This window comes from Micromys minutus (genome assembly GCF_963924665.1).
Source record: "Micromys minutus genome assembly, chromosome: 14".
NCBI classification, from domain to species: Eukaryota; Metazoa; Chordata; class Mammalia; order Rodentia; family Muridae; genus Micromys; species Micromys minutus.
This window is the reverse complement of record NC_137983.1, coordinates 3,346,340-3,368,035: the sequence shown is the minus strand read 5'-3', so window position 1 is coordinate 3,368,035 and position 21,696 is coordinate 3,346,340. Positions and strand designations below refer to the sequence as shown.

The window sequence follows — 21,696 nt, the reverse complement described above, 5'->3', positions numbered from 1 at the left end:
ACAGGTTTGAGAGCAGACCTTAGCATGAACAACATAGAGTCCAGGAACCAGCATGTGGGCTCAGGAAAGGGAAATGATGGAGATGATGGGGAGAGAAGACAAAGATAGACTGAAGACCCAGTGGTTAGCCAAGCCCAGAACCCAGGCCTGACACAACAGCTACCGAGGTCTGTCTACGTTCAACCAGAAGAGCTTGACTCTGCCATCTTTAGTCATGCATCCAGCCGTTCCCAAGGACGACCTCTTTCAGTCTACATAGGGAATCATGTGGAGCCTTTCCCACCTCTATTACAGAGGAATTGCACGCTTGTTGTAGAAAAACATAAAATTCAGAAAAATAAAAGTATAGCCAATCATATTATAATTTAATCTCACATCTGTTATTAATCTGTTCCTCATTGTTTATGCGGAGCTGCCAGGTACAGTACATTGACTGTTCTTAGCTTTCAAGGTGTCACTGTCAGCAAATCATATAAGACTCTGTCCCTAATAACTTATATTCTTTCAGGAGGTAAAGATGGTAATTAATGGTAGAAACAAGTGAACTTGGCAGCTTGTAAGAAGGCAACAAAAGCTGCAGGAAGATCAAGGGCCGGTAAGGAGAGAGAGGCTAGAAGAGCCGGACTAGGTGGAAGGGAGGTAAGATTACTACAGTACAGCAGGTCCGACTGAGAACACAACATTAGCAAACTGATACTGTATTTTACATCATACTTTTATTTTTTATGTTTAAAAAGTGACAAGCAATCCCCGAACCATTAACTATTAATTCACAGTATGATTTTTAATGAGTATGGAGAATTTCAGTTCATAAGTGCACCATATTATTTCACTGTTCTAGGCAATTAGATTTTTCTTTTCTTTGAATATGTGTTCATGTGTGTGGAAATGTGTGTGTGTGTGTGTGTGTGTGTGTGTGTGTGTGTAATTCGAAAAGTAAAGGTATGAGCTTGTACAGAATGAGAAACATGGTGTTAAGTATATAGTACACAGGTCAGAAGTTTCCCAAATGTGCTCCAATTCTCTCTCTCTCTCTCTCTCTCTCTCTCTCTCTCTCTCTCTCTCTCTCTCTCTCTCTCTCTCTCTCTCTCTCTCACACACACACACACACACACACACACACACACACACACATCAAGCTTCTCAACCACCCACACTTGACAATCTTTTCATTAGTCTCACAGAAGTGCTCTGGCTTCCCATCGCTCTACCATCACCTTCCTTACAGCAGAAATACTCTTTATAGAACAGAAGTCCTCCTTACGTGCCTGAATAGCACAGAATCTGGTACCAAGAGAAACAAGCAATAGCTACCCACTAGATTAATAAATAACAAAAAAATTGCAGGGTATTCATGAAGAACTCTGCCTTTCATCCAGCTTTAGGGATGCCTGGAAATGTTTCCCTCCCACTGAAGCTTCCTTCTACAAACAGGAGTGAATCACAGCTCAGACATATTTAGCACCTTCCTTGCAAGGTGCCAATGCATCTCTGAATGCCTTTAAGATACTGGAAACCACCATGCAATCTAAACAGCTGAGGAATACCATTAACATCTGAGTAAACGATAAACAACCTGGAGAGACAATGCAGAAAACACGTTCACTGGTGTCTCTCTTTCTATTCATGGGAATGTGACAAAGACATAACATTCTTGTCTTCAATTCTAAGACAGAAATGGATCTTAATAGTTTATAAACTACTTATCTTAAATTCTGGTCAACAGCATAATTAAACCTCTGCTCTTGTTTTTAAAAGAAAAATGTTAAACTGCCACAAAAAGAAGAAAGAAGACGAAAGAAGACACATTCAAAGCTTGGCAAACAAGAAAAGGCTGAATTCTAGAAAGAAAAAGAAAAATGTCAACAGAATACAGCAATTCTTTATCATATATGATGGTTCATTATGGTGACATGAACTGAATAATAAAAGTTTGTGTGTTGCAGCCTAGGAGATGCTAAGTAGTGAGCACTGTCTTTCATACTTCATCGAAAGCCTGAAGTCCAGTGATAATTAGAAGTAAACGTAATTAAAACATTTTTCCTCTCCAATGCAGCCTTAGAAGAAACGGGTAACATACACCCTCTTGGCTTTTCAAGTGAGAGGATGCAGGCTCTGAGAGAATTAGTACCAATTGTCTAGATGATTCCATTGGTCAGCTCATACACTCACTGGAAAAAGACTCAGCTACAAGACAATGTGGATTTGAGAGTCCACACTGGGTGTATGGGTTTAAGATTTTCAGCTTTGTATCTACTCTATCTTGGATGACCAATATTGATTGCCAACAGGGTAGGATTAGAATCACCATGGAAACAAACTCTTGAATGTGTATGAGAAGTCGTTTCTAGATTACATTAATTAAAGTGGAAAGACCCATCATAGGTCTGAGATGCACCATCCCATAAGCTGGAATGATGAAGAGAAAGTGTGCTAGGCAGAGGATTCATTTCCTGTTGTTTCTGGTTATAGATACAGTATGTCTCATTACCAAGGCTCCCCTGTGCTGATGAACTGTACCCTCAAACTATGAACCAAGATAAATATTTCTTTCTTTAAATGGTCAGATATGTTTGTCATAACAATGAGAAAAATAATGACAACATCTTCACACCCTACCTGGTTATGCTCCAGAGGCAATAAAGTGGAACATTGGAGGATTCCAGCCACAGAAATGATTGTTTAAATCCTCTCACATTGAGGACTGTAGATCCACACAGCAACTCTTCACTCTGTCATTCTTGGTCAAGGGACCTATTCACAATAAAACAGATGTCAGTAAGAAGAACAGCTGGAAGCAGGGATCAGGGAGCAACAATATGGCTCTATGAGTAAAAGACAATGACAGCAAAGCATCCCTGTTATGTACAGTGTGGTCCATACTGACTTCAGTATGTCTTTGACCAACCTTCCTCAAACTTCGAGATGTACTGTTAGATACAAGCATGAAAATTGGGTGTTTCTACCTTTAATGTTCACATCTATACTTATTAATGGTCTATTGTTACTCAAGCAACCACATTTAGGTATGTAAGAGCCAGAAATTAATCCATTGACTTCTACTACAATACTCATATTGGATATTATAAAAGCAGACCTATGAGGCTAACTCTAAGACCACTCTTTAACCTTTCATCTCTTTAACCTTCTTCTAATATAATGTCCTAAGAGACAGTCCTACAGACAGCTGGTGGGGCATCCTTAGGACCAGAGGAACAGCAAGAAACAAGACCTGCAGGAACACAATAAAAGCCAAAGGATGGCTAAAGCTTAGTGACCAGAGTCAAATGAATAATGAGAGAAACCCAAAAATGTGGAAAAACACTGACTAAAAAATAGTAAGATGCCAAATACACATTTTAAATATATACTTTGAAAACAGCCAAGGTTTGCTAACGGAATGGGAATGAAATGTAAGCAAATGAGAAAAGCCATAGTTTTCTGTCTTCAACATGGAGGAATGGCGGGGCCCATGCCTAAGATGGAAAAGACCATGTGCAATAGTTAAATTGATTGTCAACTTGATCGGATCTTAAATGCCTAGAATACAATTCTCTAGGCATGCCTATGAGTAAATTGGGTCTATTGGTGTGGAACGGCCATCCTAAATGTGGGTGGTATCATTCAATAGTCTGGACTCCTAGACTGAATGTAAAGGAAGGAGCTGTACACACCTGTGGTGGTTTGAATATCTTTGGTTCAGGAAGTAGCACTACGTAGAGGCGTGGCCTTTTTGGAGGAAGTGTGTCACTGTAGGTGTAGGCTTTAAGACCTCATTCTAGATGTCTGGAAGCCAGTCTTCTCCTAATTGCCTTTGGAATAAGAGGTAAAACTCGCGGGTCCTCCAACCTCTGCCTAGATGCTGCTATGTTCATGCCATGATGATAACGGACTGAAACTCTGAATCTGTAAGTCAGCCCCAATTAAATGTTTCCTTTATAAGACTTGCCTTGGTCATGGTGTGTGCTCACAGCATTAAAGCCCTAACTAAAACAACACCATTTGTCTATATATGTTTTCTGATGGTAAATGCAATATGACCTGCTCTCTTGGATTTTTGTCATTATAACTTTGATCTTGATGGACTATACCCTCAAACTAAAGGCCAAAATAAAGTACTCCTCCCTTAAGTTACTTTTGTCAGATATTTGACAGCAATGGGAAAAATAATTAACTACCATGGAGGGAGTAAAAGTCAAGAAACATTGATCCTTAGATGTTGATCCAGGCCTATAATCTTAGCCCATGGTAGGCTGGAGCAGGAGATCAACTGGACTACACAGGAAGCACCAGGTAAGTCAGCAAGGCCACCTTGCAAGACCTGGCCAAAAGAACAGAATTTATCTTTGGACATGGAAAGCTGAGCAACATATACAATATGCAGAAGACGCTGAGTTCTGGGGGTAAAGCCTAAATAAAAGATATCAACGTAGAAGCAACCAGAACAACATGATGAGTACCCAGGACCAACTTCTCTATGATTTTGACTGAAAACACTGAAAAGAAAAATGAAGCCTTTCCTCGAATGGAACTCTGTTTCACGGTATGTTTTTGATGGTGAGAGATGCATGCATACACTCAAGGTGCTGAACCATAACATGATGGAAAGCAATGACGAAGAGGTAAGAGATCTACGGAGGGAGCAGGACCTGGTGCTGTTGGTGAGCTGTAAAGGTGGGGGATGGCAGCAAGGAGAAAATCCTTGTCTAGCAGGAAGGATATGGATGGGTTCTGAGTTAGCATTCCCTGGATAGACTTTGACCTTTAGAATGTTTTCTTGTCGTCCATGAAATGATGATCAAAGCCGTCAGGTGACGTGGGCACATAAGGAGATGCTGGAAATTTAGGAAAGAAGGAGGCATGGCGTGCAGCGGCGTCTAGGCTGGAATATGGAGTCACAGACACTGAAGGGAATTTTTTTCCTTTGTTTTTCTCCTGCCTCTTTATTGAAAATAGATTTCCCCACACATAATATGTTCAGATTATAGTTCCCCTCACTTTACTCCTCCCAGCCCTCCCCCACCTCCCCTCTAATCTGAATCCACTCACTCATTAAAAAACAAACAGGCTTCGAAAGAGAGAAAATAAAATAAATTAAAACAGAAGAAATCTAACACGTCAGAATCAATAAAACAAACAGACAAAACAGCCCGAGGGAAGGCGGAAGAATCAGAGATCCACATATTTGGATCCACTCAGGAATCCTGCAAAAGCACTACATCGGAAACCATGAAATATATGCAGAGGACCTGAGGCAGACCCCTGCAGGCTGGTGCATGGTGCCTCAGGCTCTCTTAAGCTCAGATGAGGGTTTTATTGCTTGCTCATGTTGATTTAGAGGGTTTTATTTCCTTGGTGTTCTCCGTTTCTTCTGACACTTAAACGTTTTCTGCCTCCTCTTCTATGGGCTTTCTAGAGCTTTGAGAGGAGGGATTTCATGAAAATATGCCACTTATGGCAGTGTTCCAAAGTCTCTCTCAGTCTCTGTACTTTGTCCAGTTGTGGGTCTGGTTTCTATCTGCTGCAGGAGGAAGCTTCTCTAATAATGGCTTTAAGAAGACATTTATCTATGAGTGTAGTAGAATATCCTTAGAAGATTTTTATGCCTATTTGTGTGGGGGTGGGTGGGTTTGGCTTCGTTTGGTTTTGATTGTTTGTTGGTTGGTTGGTTCGTTTTTATAACCAGTAGTGTTTGGATTTACCCCTAGGTCCCTGAGAATTCTAGTCTCCTGTTCTTGTTCACACAAACCATATCAGCTATGGGTTCCATCACATGGAGTGGGACTTAAGTCAGAACAGATATTTGTTGGTCACTCTCACATACTTTGTGCCACCATGGCCCTAGCATATCTTTCAGGCAGGACAGAATTTTTGGTCAAGGGTTTTGTGGCTATGTTGGTTTATACATTTCTCTTTGGGTAGATGCAGAATACCTTCCTGTACCAAAGACACTAAAACATAGGTGTGAAGGCCCTACGTAGGCACTGGCTTCATATATCAGCGCTCACTGGTTTCTGTGGTTGGCTTCCGCAGTGGGGCCTTGCTGACTGATGGGACTTAGGTAGGATTCCTTTGTAGGGAATGTAGAAGCTCACAGATGACCAAGATACGCAAACTGTCTAAGAAAGCATTTTATTCAGTAAATATTTCTTTGTTTGTTTATTTATTTATTTTTAGATTCCATTTACATATATATGTACATGCATACATGCTGCATGTAATTTGAATGAATCCTCACTTGTTCCAGCTAAGTGCTGGCAATGACAGTCTCACCATGGCTAGCTTCGCCAAGCTCCTCTAGTCGGTTTTTTCCTTGCCTAGTACAATGGCTGCCATCTCACCTAGCACCCATGGCTAGCTTACACTTCTCCCATAAACACGGGAAGTTGCAATCACTCTACAGCTCCCATGGCTGACTCTGCTGACCCCCCAATGACTGCCACATGGCTACAACCTCTCTTTTGCCCACTGCAATTGTCATGAACAGAAAACATTAGACAAATTTAATATTTAAAATCAGCCAGATGTCACAACCACTGGGCTCAGAATCTATTGTCCTAAACCCATCAGTATTTTATGTTGGAATTCTACTGGTGACGAAGGCCATCACCGGGTCTAATCTGAGCTAGCCAGGCTACATGGTGCCCATGGTCCTTTCTATACTGCTTGCCCAAAAGGCCTTTCTCTGTATTGTATCCTCCTCTTCCTCTCTGGAATCCAGAAAACCGACCTCCATATCTTTACCAAACGATTGACTTCTGCTGTCTTTACTTAGCCAATCAAACAATTAGGGAACTGGATGTAGTGAGCAGCTCCTCCCCTTACACATACATATGAATGCTTTGCCTGCACATATCTGTATTACCATGTATGTGCTCAATGCCCACTAAAGCCAGAAGTTATTTAATTCCCTGGAATCAGAATTGTGGATGACTGTGAGTTGTTATGTGCTTACTGGGCACTTCTAACCATCTCTGGCCATGTCTCAGCAAATGTTTAAGAAAGGAAGTTGTTCTGTAAACTTGATCTCATTTCTGAGCAGTTACCGGTTATGGGAGTTGACGTCAATGAGACACTGAGCAGAAAGAATAGTGAGGTCAGGAAAGACCCTTCTACTTCTCTTAGAGATAGAGGGTCCAAGACAAATGCTACAGAAAGATTCATCAAGATAAAAGTCCGATATTAGGATTCCATGGCAACAGGGAAGTATCACAGTTATGTCTTATACTCTAACAAATCAAATAAAAACTTTAAATACTAAAAAAAGAAAACATTGTATACTTCATGACCTATAAATAAAAGCACTTCAGAACATGGCACACATTCCCCTGGGGGAGCAGCCAATACATTCAAATGACTGAGGAGGTTTCAGAGAGAACAAAGAAGCCAATGAGGGAGCAGAGAGAGACTCCTGGCAGTGAACAAGAAGCCCAGGTTACAGTAACAGCTGTGAAAATGATAGAAGCCACTGCATTTAATGATATTCATTAAGTGTCAGTATAGACCTGGGAGTCACCAATTTCTCTCATTGCATGATCCTGAGAAAAGGATTAAATAGTCCTTCTTAGTATCCCTACTTAAAGAGGAGGAAAAAACACATAGATGTTATACAATTGGTGCCATGGAAAATGAACTCCATAAAGCTCAGAGGAATGGATGTTTTCATTCCTGTTTAATATATATATATATATATATATATATATATATATATATATATATATATATGCACACATGTATATATATATGCACACCTGTATATATACATACACACAGATATATACAGTATTTTAAATCTATTTTATAATTTTGCAGCATATATACATATACATATATACATTCATAATACATACATACATACAAAGGTAAATCTCATATTAATAAACTGATAAGAATGACAGGACTCATAAAATGACCCACAAGCCACATTTAAACTCAAGGAGCTCTATTTCTGGTGACAGTTTTGCAACTTCACCTTTCAAATTTCACCTTCCACCCTCACACAGCGGTAAGATCAGCCTTAAGCATCCCTGTGTGCAGGTTGAAGGCCTCATGATTCCCCTCCTACCTCTCTGTGCTTATTGACCCACATACAAAAGCTCATGCAGACCTTTCTGGAGACCCAAGTGACTCCCTTAGATTTTAATAGTAAACAAAAGAGAGGCGGGATGGGATTAGGAAACTGCTTCCCAAGATGATTCTGTTTGAATTTCTGTATTTTCTAATCTTTGTGTGATAGGAGTGAACTCAAACCACAGGTCTTTGGAGCTGCAAGAACCCTCACCAATTGAAAGCATATTTAATGCATCTGTCAAACCTAAGTATGCCAAGTACCTTCGCAGATGCTAAAATATTCTAAAAACAACAGCACAATGATAAGTTTGTTTTGTTCCAAAGCTCACTCATAAATCTGGTTTTTGAAACTAGACTGGCACCTTCTCCAAGGAAAGTGTTGTTAGAGATAGTTTCCATGTGATCCCACAAAATCCTTTCTACCATTAAAGGATCTCAGTACAGTAGTGACCTAGCAAGGCAAGCGTAGCACTAGCATCCCAGGGCAGCTGAAGAAACTTTCCGTCAAGGTAAGTGTAGGACTGAGACTGAAACTGAGCAGAACAGGGACAGAAAGTGGATCAGAGAACAGACGTGTGCGGCAGGGAGCTGGTGGGTGCAGAGAGGAAGGGGGGTTCGTGTTCTTGGTTCTGCCCAGTTTTGTCATCACAGCAGAACTCTACCACCAACAACACCTGCACTACAGAAGCCTGAAGGGCTCGGGAGAGACTCAGAAGAAAGAGGCCAATGAAAAACACAGGATGTGGTCTCTGAGTCTACGTGAGGCAAGTGAGAAATCTGTAGGTATACAACCCAAAATTCAAAGCCGATCAAAGGTTTCTTCTAAAATCAGTTTAGCACATCCTACCATTCCCAAATTGGGGTGATAGACCTCACTATATTTAACCTCTCATATACCTGGGCATGGTTTAAACCTCACATCTGCTCTCTCCACTCACACAGAGATTTGAAACTCTATATCTTAGGTTGACTAAGAGAATTGCCCATGCTCTAAGCAACACATATCATGGGTCCCATTGATACCTCCTCCAGCCACACCACAGCCAGAGTTTCCAGGGTGACCCCAGCAGAATCCACTCCATTTTCTGGACCGCATTATTCTCCCTGATACTTGTTATAGTTGCTTCCATTTCTGTTAATAAACCACATCATCACTTTGGGAGAGGAAACCATTTGTATGCATCTGTACATATACACGGTGCCTGTGGTTATACATATGTACACACACTCCTCTCTCTAACACACAAAAAGGAAGACTGGAAAGCAACTGAAGGCTGCTGATGAATATAAATTTGGACCTGGCTTTCCAGATCATCAGGGAGGTGTTTATAAAGACAGATGCCAATAATCTGACTTGTAGATTGCCTAATGTAACTTGAAAATGATTAGACAGACATGACATATATGAACAGCTCCATGTCAAGAGCTAGCACATGTCAAGAATGGGCCCATTCATAGTATGCCAAGAAAAGAATCAGAGAGCTTGGTAATAGGATCTCAAACTTTCTTCCTTCCCCAAGAACTCTTTTTAAAGAGAAATGAACTATGAAGCAGTACCCAGCAGAATCATACCCATCAGGGAAGATGTCTCTGTGTTCTACACCCACACAGGAGATCCAATAGAAGACTTCTGTCACCACCTCAGACACAGAGACACCCTTCTAGATCCTACTTGGTGATCTGGTCTGAGAGTCCAAAGAAGTACTCACTAAGAAGCCTACGGTTGAGAACCCACAGATCATACTGCTTAAAGGTAAAACCATACTCAACTGAGATCAGCCTAAGACTTACTTATTCTGTGTGGTTCAAGGGCATGCCACAACACAACCTGAGCACAGTAGCTGAGTCTAGGACATGCCTGGCTGCCCACATTGAAGACGTGGCTTATGCAACCTTTTCTACCAGTTCTGGAAAGGATAAACACAAGACTTCTCTGCAACTAGATACAGGACACACACACACACACACACACACACACACACACACACACACACACTGTCCACAGTAGAAGACTGCCAGGCAAACATGCAAACCTCAAGGAAATCCCTAGAGCATGAGCCTGACTGAACTTCATGCAGTGAGATGCAGGCGGAGGAAGTCGACCAAGTCTCCTGAAGTGGCTCTGATAAACAGTCATTAAATTCAGAGACAGATCAAGTTACAGAGTCCGATCTCTGCTACAGACTAATGTGTGCTGTAGGATTCCTACTTTGGTTTTCATCAATTTACAACAATTCCGTCAGCCTGTGCATCCCCTCCATAATTTACCCCACTTTCCCCCAATCACAATCACCATGACAAGAAACCTTTCCAGGAATGAGCAAGCACATGGACAATGGCCAGTTGTTAGAGTACCAAGGTTTTATTTCCAGAAACCACTCTAGAAATGGGTTTCAAAAGGTAGGAGAAAGTTTTTTAAAGAACTCATTGTTGGCCAAATATTCAAAGTATTGGGTTTAGTGAGGTATTGGTGAGAGTAAGAAAATGCTACTTCTTTCAAAAGTAGCTTTTCTAGAACCAGAGATATAGCTTAGCAGTAGAGAGCTTGCCTAGCATGTGAAGGCACTGGGTTTAATCCTGTCCCATCATATTTACATCTGTCCATACATCATTTCTATATACCTAAGCAGATTTGGTTAGAAGAGATTATGGGGGAAATGTATATGATGCATTCTATAAATAAACATAAAAATAACTACATGAGGTTGCACATTTCTAAAAAACTGACAAGGAACCAGAAAGAGAATGCTGACTGCAGCCAACAGAAATAGAACGCAGAAGCACACCATGCTTCTGAAGAGATAACTGAACATTGCCCAGACTTCGGAGCTTTATAAATTAAGACTTTACATTAACTAAAAATGGATATTAAGCGCAACAGAATTTCCCTTCGAGAACTTGGCACCATTCTCATGAGCTCCCAGATTAGTAAACTTGGGAGAAAAGAGAAGGAAAGCCATGTTCTTGCTCATAAGCCCATTATGTAAGTCCTCCTTCTAAACTTCCTATGAACTACGAAGGAAAGCAAGGCTCTCCAAACTTCAAGGATTTCTCTAGACCCTTGAAATAGCTTTGATTTCTCATTGTCCAATACCTAGTTTCATATCTGTGTCATTTTTGCTTTAAGTTTTAATGTGGTGGTTTGGGCATATGCATGTCCTGGGCCCAAGCATGGAGGCCAGAGGAGTGTTTCCAAAGGGAGTTTTCTCTACTGTGGCTTAGACATGGAGATCAAGCTTGGGTCATCAGGCTTGCATAGCAAGTGCTTTTACTCACTTTTATTCTTGCCAGACCCTCCTATTTTTGTTGCTGGGTTTGTTTGATTGTTTGTTTGTTTGTTTGAGACTCCCATTTGCCCAAGCTTCATACTCTACAAACTGCCTCTACATATACTTAATTCAGCATCTATAACATGCACTTAGTGTGACAGCTCAGAGTACAAGCTTTGAATGAAGTTCTAGCCATTGAGATATAAGCCTGTAATCCTAGCACTCTGGAAGCTTGGGCTCTGGAAGCAGAAGTTTAAAGAATAAGGAGTCAAATGTACCCCAGCAGCTCTGAGCATAGTAACACAGGTCCTCTGCAACCCTTCTCTGCTGGGGGACTCTGGATCTGGTGGTTGAGATGCTTCTGGGAAGGCTGACTTTGACACAGGAGAGGATGGAGGTCATCACAGAGGCAGGAAGCACAGTTTTAAGGCTCTACATTTTCTGGTTAATAGCCAGATGGCCTGGAGCAATTCACCTGACTGCACTGAGACCATTTGGGAACTTACATATAAATACTTGGTAACAATGTCTATCCATGCTCATTCATCAAAGTTATCATGTACATACATGCCCTGAGTGAAGGGTACCACAGGCCTTAAATCTACAGTGATGTAGACACTTGCAGGAATGCCACACAGCAAAGGAATCATCCTTGGTTAATGAAAAATTGGAAAGTCAGTGCCTAGCTTTGCACACACCCAGGAGACCAACAAGGATGACAACTCCAAAAGGGCCAAAAAGAAAGCTGGGGACAAGTGGCAACTGAAAGAAACCTACAAAGAAGTCTATCATGGCCAGGACTCCTTTGAGAATAAAGGATTAAACTAATATTTGCCAGCTCCAGCATCATTATGAATAGGTAAAAATCGCCATCACTTTATCCCAGGAGGTAGCACTCTAGAGAATCAGAGACTATGAGCAGTCTCAGAGGTAATGGGGTGCTTCTGCAAGTAAGTTCTAGCCGTCTTTACTCTTTGGGTTGGCTGCCCAAGATCCAGTACTTCAGGGAGGTACATTGGAATGACTGTCCAAAGAAGTGTGTCTATGTATATCAGAGGAAATGTCTGCAAAGCCTACATGTTGAAGAGAAATAGTCCACTCCAGTCTGCACACCATACCCAGTTCCAGTGGATATTCTTGCCACATCAAACTGAGGTGGAGCTTAAACCCCTCTCCCTAAGGGAAGTCAGGCTGGTCACAGAAAAACATCCAGGGAAGTAACAACTCCAGATCCCTGTTATTAATCCAGTAACCACCCAGGGAAAGTAACAGGGAATGACCCAGCAGTCAGCATGGAAGTCTGATGCTGTACCACTATCAGGGCGATTTGAAAAGGGTTACTTAGGATCCGCAACAATGATCAGAGTAGACATGGGGTGTGTGGCAACATCTCTTTCCCTTTCTGCATCCAACTAGTTAGCTTAGGCTGGGCACTGAGATTTCTACCTAGAACAAAATCATGTAGAACTCATAAGTCAGCATACTAGTGCTATGTTTTAAATCTGAAATTTCTTCCATGGGCTCATCTGTACATTTGAACCCTTCATCCATAGCTGGTGGTGCTATTTGAAAAAGCTGTAGAACTTTTGGGACATTTAGCCTGGCTGGCAGGGATGGGTCATGATTGGTAGACCACTGAACTATATATGCACTAATGGTTCTGGATGGAGAACCATTCCTAGTTCACCAAAATGCAAGCCGCAGCAGACTTCCACACCTGACCCACCTGACAAATTAAAATCTCCTGGAGATAGTGAGGAAAAATAATTCTCCACTCCCCTGTGTTGTTTTTGTCTTGGTGAAGGGGAAAGTAACAGATACAAGCATGTTATTTCAAATGTTGTCTACGTTATTTTAGTATTGTTATTGTGGCTGGACATATTTTGATCTCCAGGGCCTCTGGATGCTATGACCCTCTTGTAGTTTTTGCTCTACTAGAGGAAAGTAGACATGATTGGAGCCATGAACTTTAAATGTTCTCTATAATCATCCCTTGACGAGTTCTTCAGGAGAATATCATCTGTCTCTGTATGATCAGTGAAATGTACACGCCATTTCTATTAAGTGGAAAAACTTTGGAAAGGCATACACAGTTGAGGTCTTGCCCTTTGTGCCAGTTCTGACGTGTTTGTATTGTGTTGTTCCCTTTATCCTGCTAAGGCAACTACATAAAAACCAAATAGTATTTATGCCCTGCCCAGGAGAAACTATTTTTCCTTCTTCCTTAGATGAAATGCTCTCAACTCACTAATGGTCTGAGCAAAGTACATTGTTGTACTCACAAATATGTATGGGTTAATTGTGGGTAGGTTCTAGAATTGTTTTTACAGTTTAATTGTGCTGGGACACACACACACACACACACACACACAAACACACACACTTGCATGTGTATGCCATGGTGTGAGTGTGGAAGTCAAAGGATGTCTTGCAGGACTTGGTCCTCTCTTTCATTCTACCACACGCAGACCAAACTCAACTTGCAAGCCTACTTGACAGCAAGCTCTTTTACTGACTGAGTCCCCTTGTACCTGCTTCTGGATTTTTGAGAAAGGACTTCACCATACAACTCAAGCTTGCCTTAAACTCAGAGTTCTGCCATTGCAGCCACCACACTATAAGAACAGTGTCTGCCACACTCTCATCATAAAAATCTAGTTCTCAATGAAATCAATAATAAATATAATAAAAAATAAATATAATACTATATATTACTTTCAACTGGAAAAGTACAATTATAAACTTATTAGATCGTTAATGGTACCTTGCAGCAAAAGTTGCTAGCACTTATTTCTGTAAAAGTTTTTACTATTGATTGGGATATTAGTACATGATGACTTTGGGAACTTAGTTTTAGAACATGTAAACTTATAATTCTGTTTTTGATTTTTTTCAGAAAGCAAGGTTGATTGAAATTACAGCCATGTAAATCTGTTTTAAAATGTCATCCAGGAAGACAGGGAGGCAGCTCCAGAAGAAAGCACTGCTTATACACAAGGATGCGCTCAGACCCCCAGGACTCAGAGACACGCATCTGGCCAGGGGGAATCGAGAGTCCTGCAGATCCCACGGTTTAATAGCCAATATGCCTAGCAAAAATGGCAAGATCTGGTTCAGTGCAAGATCTTGTCCTAACCCCCAAAAATAAGGCAAAATTGAAGAAATGGCTCAGCATGTAAAGGCATTAAACACCACACCTGATGGCCTGATTCCCATCCCTGGACCTACATGGTGGAAAGAAAGGACAGACTCCTGAAAATTGTTCTCAGACCTCCATCTGCACAGCCACACAAATACATAAACAAATAATACTCATGGTTTCTACCTACACACAAAGACAAGCACACCTGTACACATCACACATGCATGCAAACATTATTACCCAGATAAAATCATCTATTGTTTCTATTACTGTGAGTTCATTGACTACTATAATTTACTCTAGGTTCCAGAACACAATTTTTTTCTATTTTCCATCTTAATTCTCTATTTCTACAAAGCAAACAAGACAGAAGCTTCTGGAAGTATGATCTATGAAACTATTAAATTGTAAAACAGTTCATGTTTCTCCTAACTGAGAATTTGGCTACAGTTTGCAAAAATGAAAATCTAGAAATCATATATTAAGCAGATTTTTCCTCTGTAAACAAAGCTCACTTGAAATAAACTACATGTGATATTCAAATTTGCTTGATCATAATAGAGGTGTTTAAAAATACATGTCTGGAATTTACATTTGCAGTTTGCAGATGGAACAAGAAAGACACTCTGAATTAATAATTAATACGTGACTGAAATATGTGACGACGAAGGCAGCAAGCTGTGAAGAGCTGATGTTTTAACCTGCCAAGTCTTAGGTCAACCTTGTTCAATGGGAAATGTGGGAAATTAGGTAGAGATTGTTAGTAAGAGATCTAAGATGAAAGATGAAGAAATGTTGGCTTCTCTGTCAAGGTCATTGGTGTGGATAATAGTAACCCTCAAAGTAAACAAATGACTTATTAATTATCCTATTGGCTTATTGCAGATCCAAATGCAACAGGACACTCTGAGCATGAAGATACAGGGCTGATTGTGATGGCAAATGCTCCAAAGGTAGTCCCAGGTGTCCAGCCCTGCACTGGAAGGACCACAGACAGCTCAGACAGTCATTCACTAAAGTCTCACCTTAACTGCAGATGAGTGGGGCTTCTCTATCTCACAGTGTCTGTCAGCCCAACCAGCAACAGCCAGGAGGGGCATTTACACCACCAAGTCACTACCCACTACATGAGCAAGACCCAATTCCTTAGATGTTCTTTCAGCTGAAGAATAAATAAAGAAAATGTGGATCTCTGCCCAAAAACAAATACAAGCCCTTAGAGGACACAGGAAAACACAAACAAACAGATGAAGGAATTGAATGAAACCATTGAGGATCTAAAAACAAAAATGGAAAAAAATCAAGAAAACACAAAGAAAGACAACCATGGATATAAAAACTTAGGAAAGATGTCAGGAGTCATAGACACAAGCATCACCAACAGAATACAAGAGGTGGAAGAGAGAATCTCAGGGGCAGAATATAACATAGAAAGCATTGACACAACAGTCATAGAAAATGTAAAAATCAAAAAGCTTCTAACACAAAACATCCAGGAAATCCAGGACATAATCAGAAGACCAAACCTAAGGACAATAGGGGTATAAAAGAGCAAAGACTCCCAAGTGAAAAGCTCAGTAAATATCTTTACAAAATTATAATAGAAAATTTCCACAACCTAAAGAGTTGACCATGAAAATAGAAGAAGCCTATAGAATTCCAAATAGATTGGACCAAAAAAGACATTGCTCCCAGCACATAATAGTCAAAACACCAAATTTCAAAACAAAGAACGTATACTAAAAGCAGTAAGGGGAAAAGGACAGGTAACATATGAAAGCAGACCAATCAGAATTACACCAGATTTCTCAACAGATACTATGAACGCTAGAAAATCCTAGACAGACATCATACAGACCCTAAGAGAACACAAATGTCAGCCCAGGTTACTATATCCAGCAAAACTCTCAATTACCGTAGATGGAGAAACCAAGATATTCCAGGACAAGACCAAATTTATACACTATCTATCCACAAATCCAGCCCTACAAAAGATAATAGATGAAAAAATCTAACACAAGAAGAAAAACTACACCCCAGGAAAAGCAAGAAAATAATCCTTTTGCAAAAAAGAAGAAGAAGAAGAAGAAGAAGAAGAAGAAAGGCACACAAACATAATTCTACCTCAAACAACAAAAATAACAGGTAACAACAATCATTATTCCTTAATATCTCTTAACATCAATGGACTCAATTTCCGGATAAAAAAGGCATAGATTAGCAGACTGGATACATACACAGAACCCATCTAAACAGCCCCCATAACTCCTACGGAAATAGAAACAGTCATCAAAAGGCTCCCAACTAAAAAAGCCCAGGACCCGATGGGTTTAGTGCTAAATTTTATCAGAGCTTCATAGAAGCCCTAATACCAATACTCTCTAAATTGTTCCACAAAATAGCAATAGAGGGAACACTACCCAACTCATTCTTCGAACCCACAACTATGCTCATTCCTAAACCACACAAAGACCCTATAAGAAAAGAGAACTTCAGACCAATTTCCCTCATGAACATTGGTGCAAAAATACTCAATAAAATTTTTGCAAACCGAAACCAAGAACACATCAAAACGATCATTCACCATGATCAAGTAGGCTTCATTCCAGATATGCAAGGCTGATTCAATATATGGAAATCTATCAATGTAATCCACTATATAAAAAACACTCAAAGAAAAAAAAACATGTGATCATCTCTCTAGATGCTGAGAAAGCATTTGACAAAATTCAACACCTCTTCATGTTCAAAGTCTTGGAAAGATCAGGAATTTAAGGCTCATACCTAAACATAGTAAAAGCAATATACAGCAAACCAGTAGCCAACATCAAACTAAATGGTGAGAAACTTGAAGCAATCCCACTAAAATCAGAGACTGGACAAGGCTGTCCACTCTCTCCCTACCTATTCAATATAGTACTGGAAGTACTAGCCAGAGCAATCAGACAGCAAAAAGAGGTCAAAGGGATACAAATTGGAAAGGAAGAAGTCAAAATATTGCTATTTGTAGATGATATGACAGTATGCGTAAGTGACCCCAAAAATTCCACCAGAGAACTTCTACAGCTAATAAACAACTTCAGCAAAGTGGCTGGATATAAATTAATTCAAACAAACAGTAGCCTTCCTCTACTAAAGGATAAATAGGCTGAGAAAGAACTTAAAGAAGTTACACCCTTCACAATAGTTACAAAAGATATAAAATACCTTGGTGTGACCCTAACCAAGCAAGTAAAAGACCTGTATGACAAGAACTTCAAATCTCAGAAGAAGGAAATTCAGAAGACCTCAGAAGGTGGAAAGATCTCCCATGCTCATGGATTGGAAGGATCAATATAGTAAAAATGGCCATCTTGCCTAAGACAATCTACAGATTCAATGCAATCCTCATCAAAATTCCAACTCAATTCTTCATAGAGTTAGAAAGAGCAATTTGCAAATTCATTTGGAATAACAAAAAACCAGGATAGCAAAAACTATTTTTAACAATAGAAACAACAACAACAACAAAAAAATCCTTCTGGGGGAATTTGACCTCAAGCTGTATTACAGATCAATTGTGATTAAAAACTACCACCAACAGCCTAGTAACCACCCCCACCCCCGATGCCTTCCTTAGCCACCGACACCAAGCCCGGCTCCATGGGCAGCCTCACATCTGCGGGAAGAAGGTCACCGCAAGGAAGGTTTTGGGAACACTAAAACGGTTCAATGTAAGGAACGGATACGGTTTCATCAACAGAAATGACACCAAGGAAGACGTATTTGTACTGCCATAAAGAAGAATAACCCCAGGAAGGACCTTCGCAGTGTAGGCGATGGAGAGACCGTGGAGTTTGATGTTGTTGAAGGAGGAAAGAGTGAGGAGGCAGCAAATGTTATAGGCCCTGGTGGAGTTCCAGTTCAAGGCAGTAAATACGCAGCAGACCGTAACCATTACAGATGCTATCCACGTTGTAGGGGTCCTCCACGCAATTACCAGCCAAATTACCAGAATAGTGAGAGTGGGAAAAAGAACGAGGGATCAGAAAGCACTCCTGAAGGCCAGGCCCAACCACACTGGCCCTATCCAGGCGAAGGTTCCCACCTTCCTACATGCGGAGACCCGATGCACGTCGACCACAGTGGTGGGAGTGCTGACAACCAGGATGCAGGAGAGCAAGGTAGACCAGTGAGACAGAATATGTATCCGGGTTACAGACCACGATTCCGCAGGGGCCCTCCTCGCCAAAGACAGCCTAGAGAGGATGGCAATGAAGAAGACAAAAAAAATCAAGGAGATGAGACCCAAGGTCAGCAGCCACCTCAACATCAGTATTGCTGCAACTTCAACTACCAACACAAACGCTCAGAGAACCCTAAACCACAGGATGGCAAAGAGACAAAAGCAACCGATCCACCAGCCAAAAATTTGTCTACTCCTGAGGCTGAGCAGGGTGGGGCTGAGTAAATGCCAGCTTACCATCTCTACCATCATCCAATTTGGTTATCCAACAAGAAGAAATATGAAATTCCAGCAATAAGAAATGAACAAAGATTGGAGCTGAAGACCTTAAGTGCTTGCTTTTTGCCCATTAACCAGATACACTAGAACTATCTGCATTATCTATGCAGCATGGGGTTTTTATTATTTTTACCGAAAGATGTCTCTTTTTGGTAATGACAAACATTTTTTAAGAAAAAGAAAGGTCTCATTTTTCTCAATACACCTTTAATGGTTATTAAATTGTTTCATATTTGGTCAAGTTGAGATTTTTAAGAACTTCATTTTTAATTTGTAATAAAGTTTACAACTTGTTTTTTTTTCCAAAAAAAGTCAACAAACTGCAAGTACGTGTTAATAAAGGTCTTAAATAATAATAATTGTTTTAAAAACCTACATGGAATTGGTACAGAGACAAGCAGGTAGATCAATGGAATAGAACTGAATACCCGTAAATTAACCCACACCTATGGTCACTTGATCTTTGGCAAAGGAGTTAAAAACAATGAAAAAAGGATAGCCTCTACAACAAATGGTACTGGTTGAACTGGCAGTCAGCATGCAGAAGAATGAAAATCAATCCTTTCTAATTTCCTTGTACAAAGCTCAAGTCCAAGTAGATCAAAGACTTCCACATAAAACCAGGTACACTGAAACTGACAGAACAGAAAGTGGGGAAGACCTTAGAACATAAAGCACAGGGAAATTTTTCCTGAACAGAACGTCAATGGCTTATGCTCTAAGATCAAGAATTGAAAAATGGGACTTCATGAAATTTCAAAGCTACAGTAAGGCAAAGGACACTAGCAAAAGGACAAACCGGCAACCAACAGACTGGGAAAATATCTTTACCAATACTACATCTGATAAAGGGCTAGTATCGAATATATACAAAGAACTCAAGAAGTTAGACACTAGAGAATCAAATAATCCTATTAAAAATGGGGTACAGAGCTAAACAAAGTATTTCAAATGAGGAATATCAAATGGCTGAGAAGCATCTAAATAAATGCTCGACATCCCTAGTCATCAGGGAAATGCAAATCAAAACAATCCTGAGATTCGACCTCACATCAGTTAGAATGGCTAAGATCAAAAACTCAGGTGACAGCAGATGCTGGTGAGGATGTGGAGAAAGAAGAACACTCCTCCACTGTTGGTGGAGTTGTAAGCTGGTACAACCACTCTGGAAATCAGTTTAGCAGTTCCTCAGAAAATTGGACATAGTCCTACCTGAAGACCCAGCTATACCACTCCTTGGCATATACCCAAAAGAAGGTCCAACATCTAAAAAGGACACATGTTCTACCATGTTTATAGCAGCCTCATTTATAATAGCCAGAAGCTGGAAAGAACCAAGATGTCCTTCTGCAAAAGAATGAATACAGAAATTGTGTATTCAGCTATTAGAAATGATGACTTTATGAAATTCCTAGGCAAATGTGTGGAACTTGAAGCTATCATTATGACAGACACACACAAAAAAAAAAAACACTCATCATATGTGTTCACTGATATATGATGCTAGCTCAAAAAGCTCAGAATACCCAAGAAAAAGTCCACAGAACTTATGAACCTCAAAAAGAAGGAAGGCTAGAAGGTGGATGCCTCAGTCCTTCTTAGAAGAGAGAACAAAACACTCATGGGAGGAAATAATGGGACAAATAGAGGAGCAGGGATTGGAGAAAAGATCATCCAGAGACAGCCTCACCTGGGGATCTCTCTCATATGCAGCCACCAAACCCAGTCACTATTGCTGATGCCAAGTAGTGCTTACTGGCAGAAATCTGATATTGATGCCTCCTCAGAGGCTCTGCCAGAGTCATATAGATACAGTTGAGGATGCTTGTAGCTAACCATTGGACTGAACATTGAGACCCCAATGAAGGAGCTAGAGAAAGAACTGAAGAAGCTTAGAGGGTATGCAACCCCATGGGAAGAACAAAATTATCAACTAACCAAACCCACCACAGCTCCCAGGGACTAAAACACCAACCAATGAGTTGTTATCAAGAGATTTATGGCTCCAGATGTATATGCAGTAAAGACTATCATTCTCTGGCATCAATGAGAGGAAAGGACTTTGATCCAACAAAGGCTCATTTTTCCAGTGTAGGGAAATGCCAAGGTACTTTAGTATAAGAGGGAGTTTGGGAAAGGGAGCACCTTCATGAAGGCAATGGGAGGAGGAGAGAAGATGGGATTTGTGGAAAGGGGATAACACCTGAATTGTAAATACAGAAAATATCCAATAAAATAATAAATTAATTAAATTAAATAAGAAGAAAATGTGATACATTTACACAATGGAGTATTACTCAGCTATTAAGAACAATGAAATCATTAAATATGCAGGCAAATGGATGGAGCTAGAAAAGATCATCCTGAGTGAGGTAACTCAGACTCAGAAAGACAAACGTGATATGTACTCACTTGTAAATTGATGTTAGCTGTTAAGTAAAGGAAATTATGTTCTAGCCCACAGCCTCAAGCAATGAAGAGGGTCAAGGGGGGGTGTATGGGTCTCACTTGAAAGGAGAAATAGAACATATTTTGTGTGTGTACTGGGGGTGGGATGAGAACAGAAGGGATCCAGTGGGAAGTGGAGGACAGAGGGAGGGAGTTCTGGGAGACATGTGTGGAATAAGGTGGGAAGAAAATGTAGAAACCTAGTGCAGTGGAAACTTCCTGGTATCTACAAGGGATGTCTCTAGCGAAGCCTCCTAGTAATG

At 40.5% G+C, this 21,696-nt stretch overlaps 1 protein-coding gene and 1 pseudogene across 3 annotated transcripts in view; one reads left to right on the top strand and one right to left on the bottom strand.

The window, feature by feature from the left end:
• The window catches only part of CSGALNACT1 (chondroitin sulfate N-acetylgalactosaminyltransferase 1), a 341,897-nt gene that overhangs the window by 252,739 nt on the left and 67,462 nt on the right, over positions 1–21,696 (bottom strand). For both annotated transcript variants that reach the window (XM_080928538.1, XM_080928539.1), the window contains exon 2: positions 2,620–2,754. The gene's annotated coding sequence lies outside the window, so the exon portion shown is untranslated. The remainder of the gene's footprint in view (positions 1–2,619; positions 2,755–21,696) is intronic.
• On the top strand, positions 10,932–18,931 carry LOC308429675 (Y-box-binding protein 1-like; annotated as a pseudogene). The gene is made up of 2 exons: positions 10,932–11,053; positions 18,065–18,931. The product of its transcript is annotated as a Y-box-binding protein 1-like (transcript).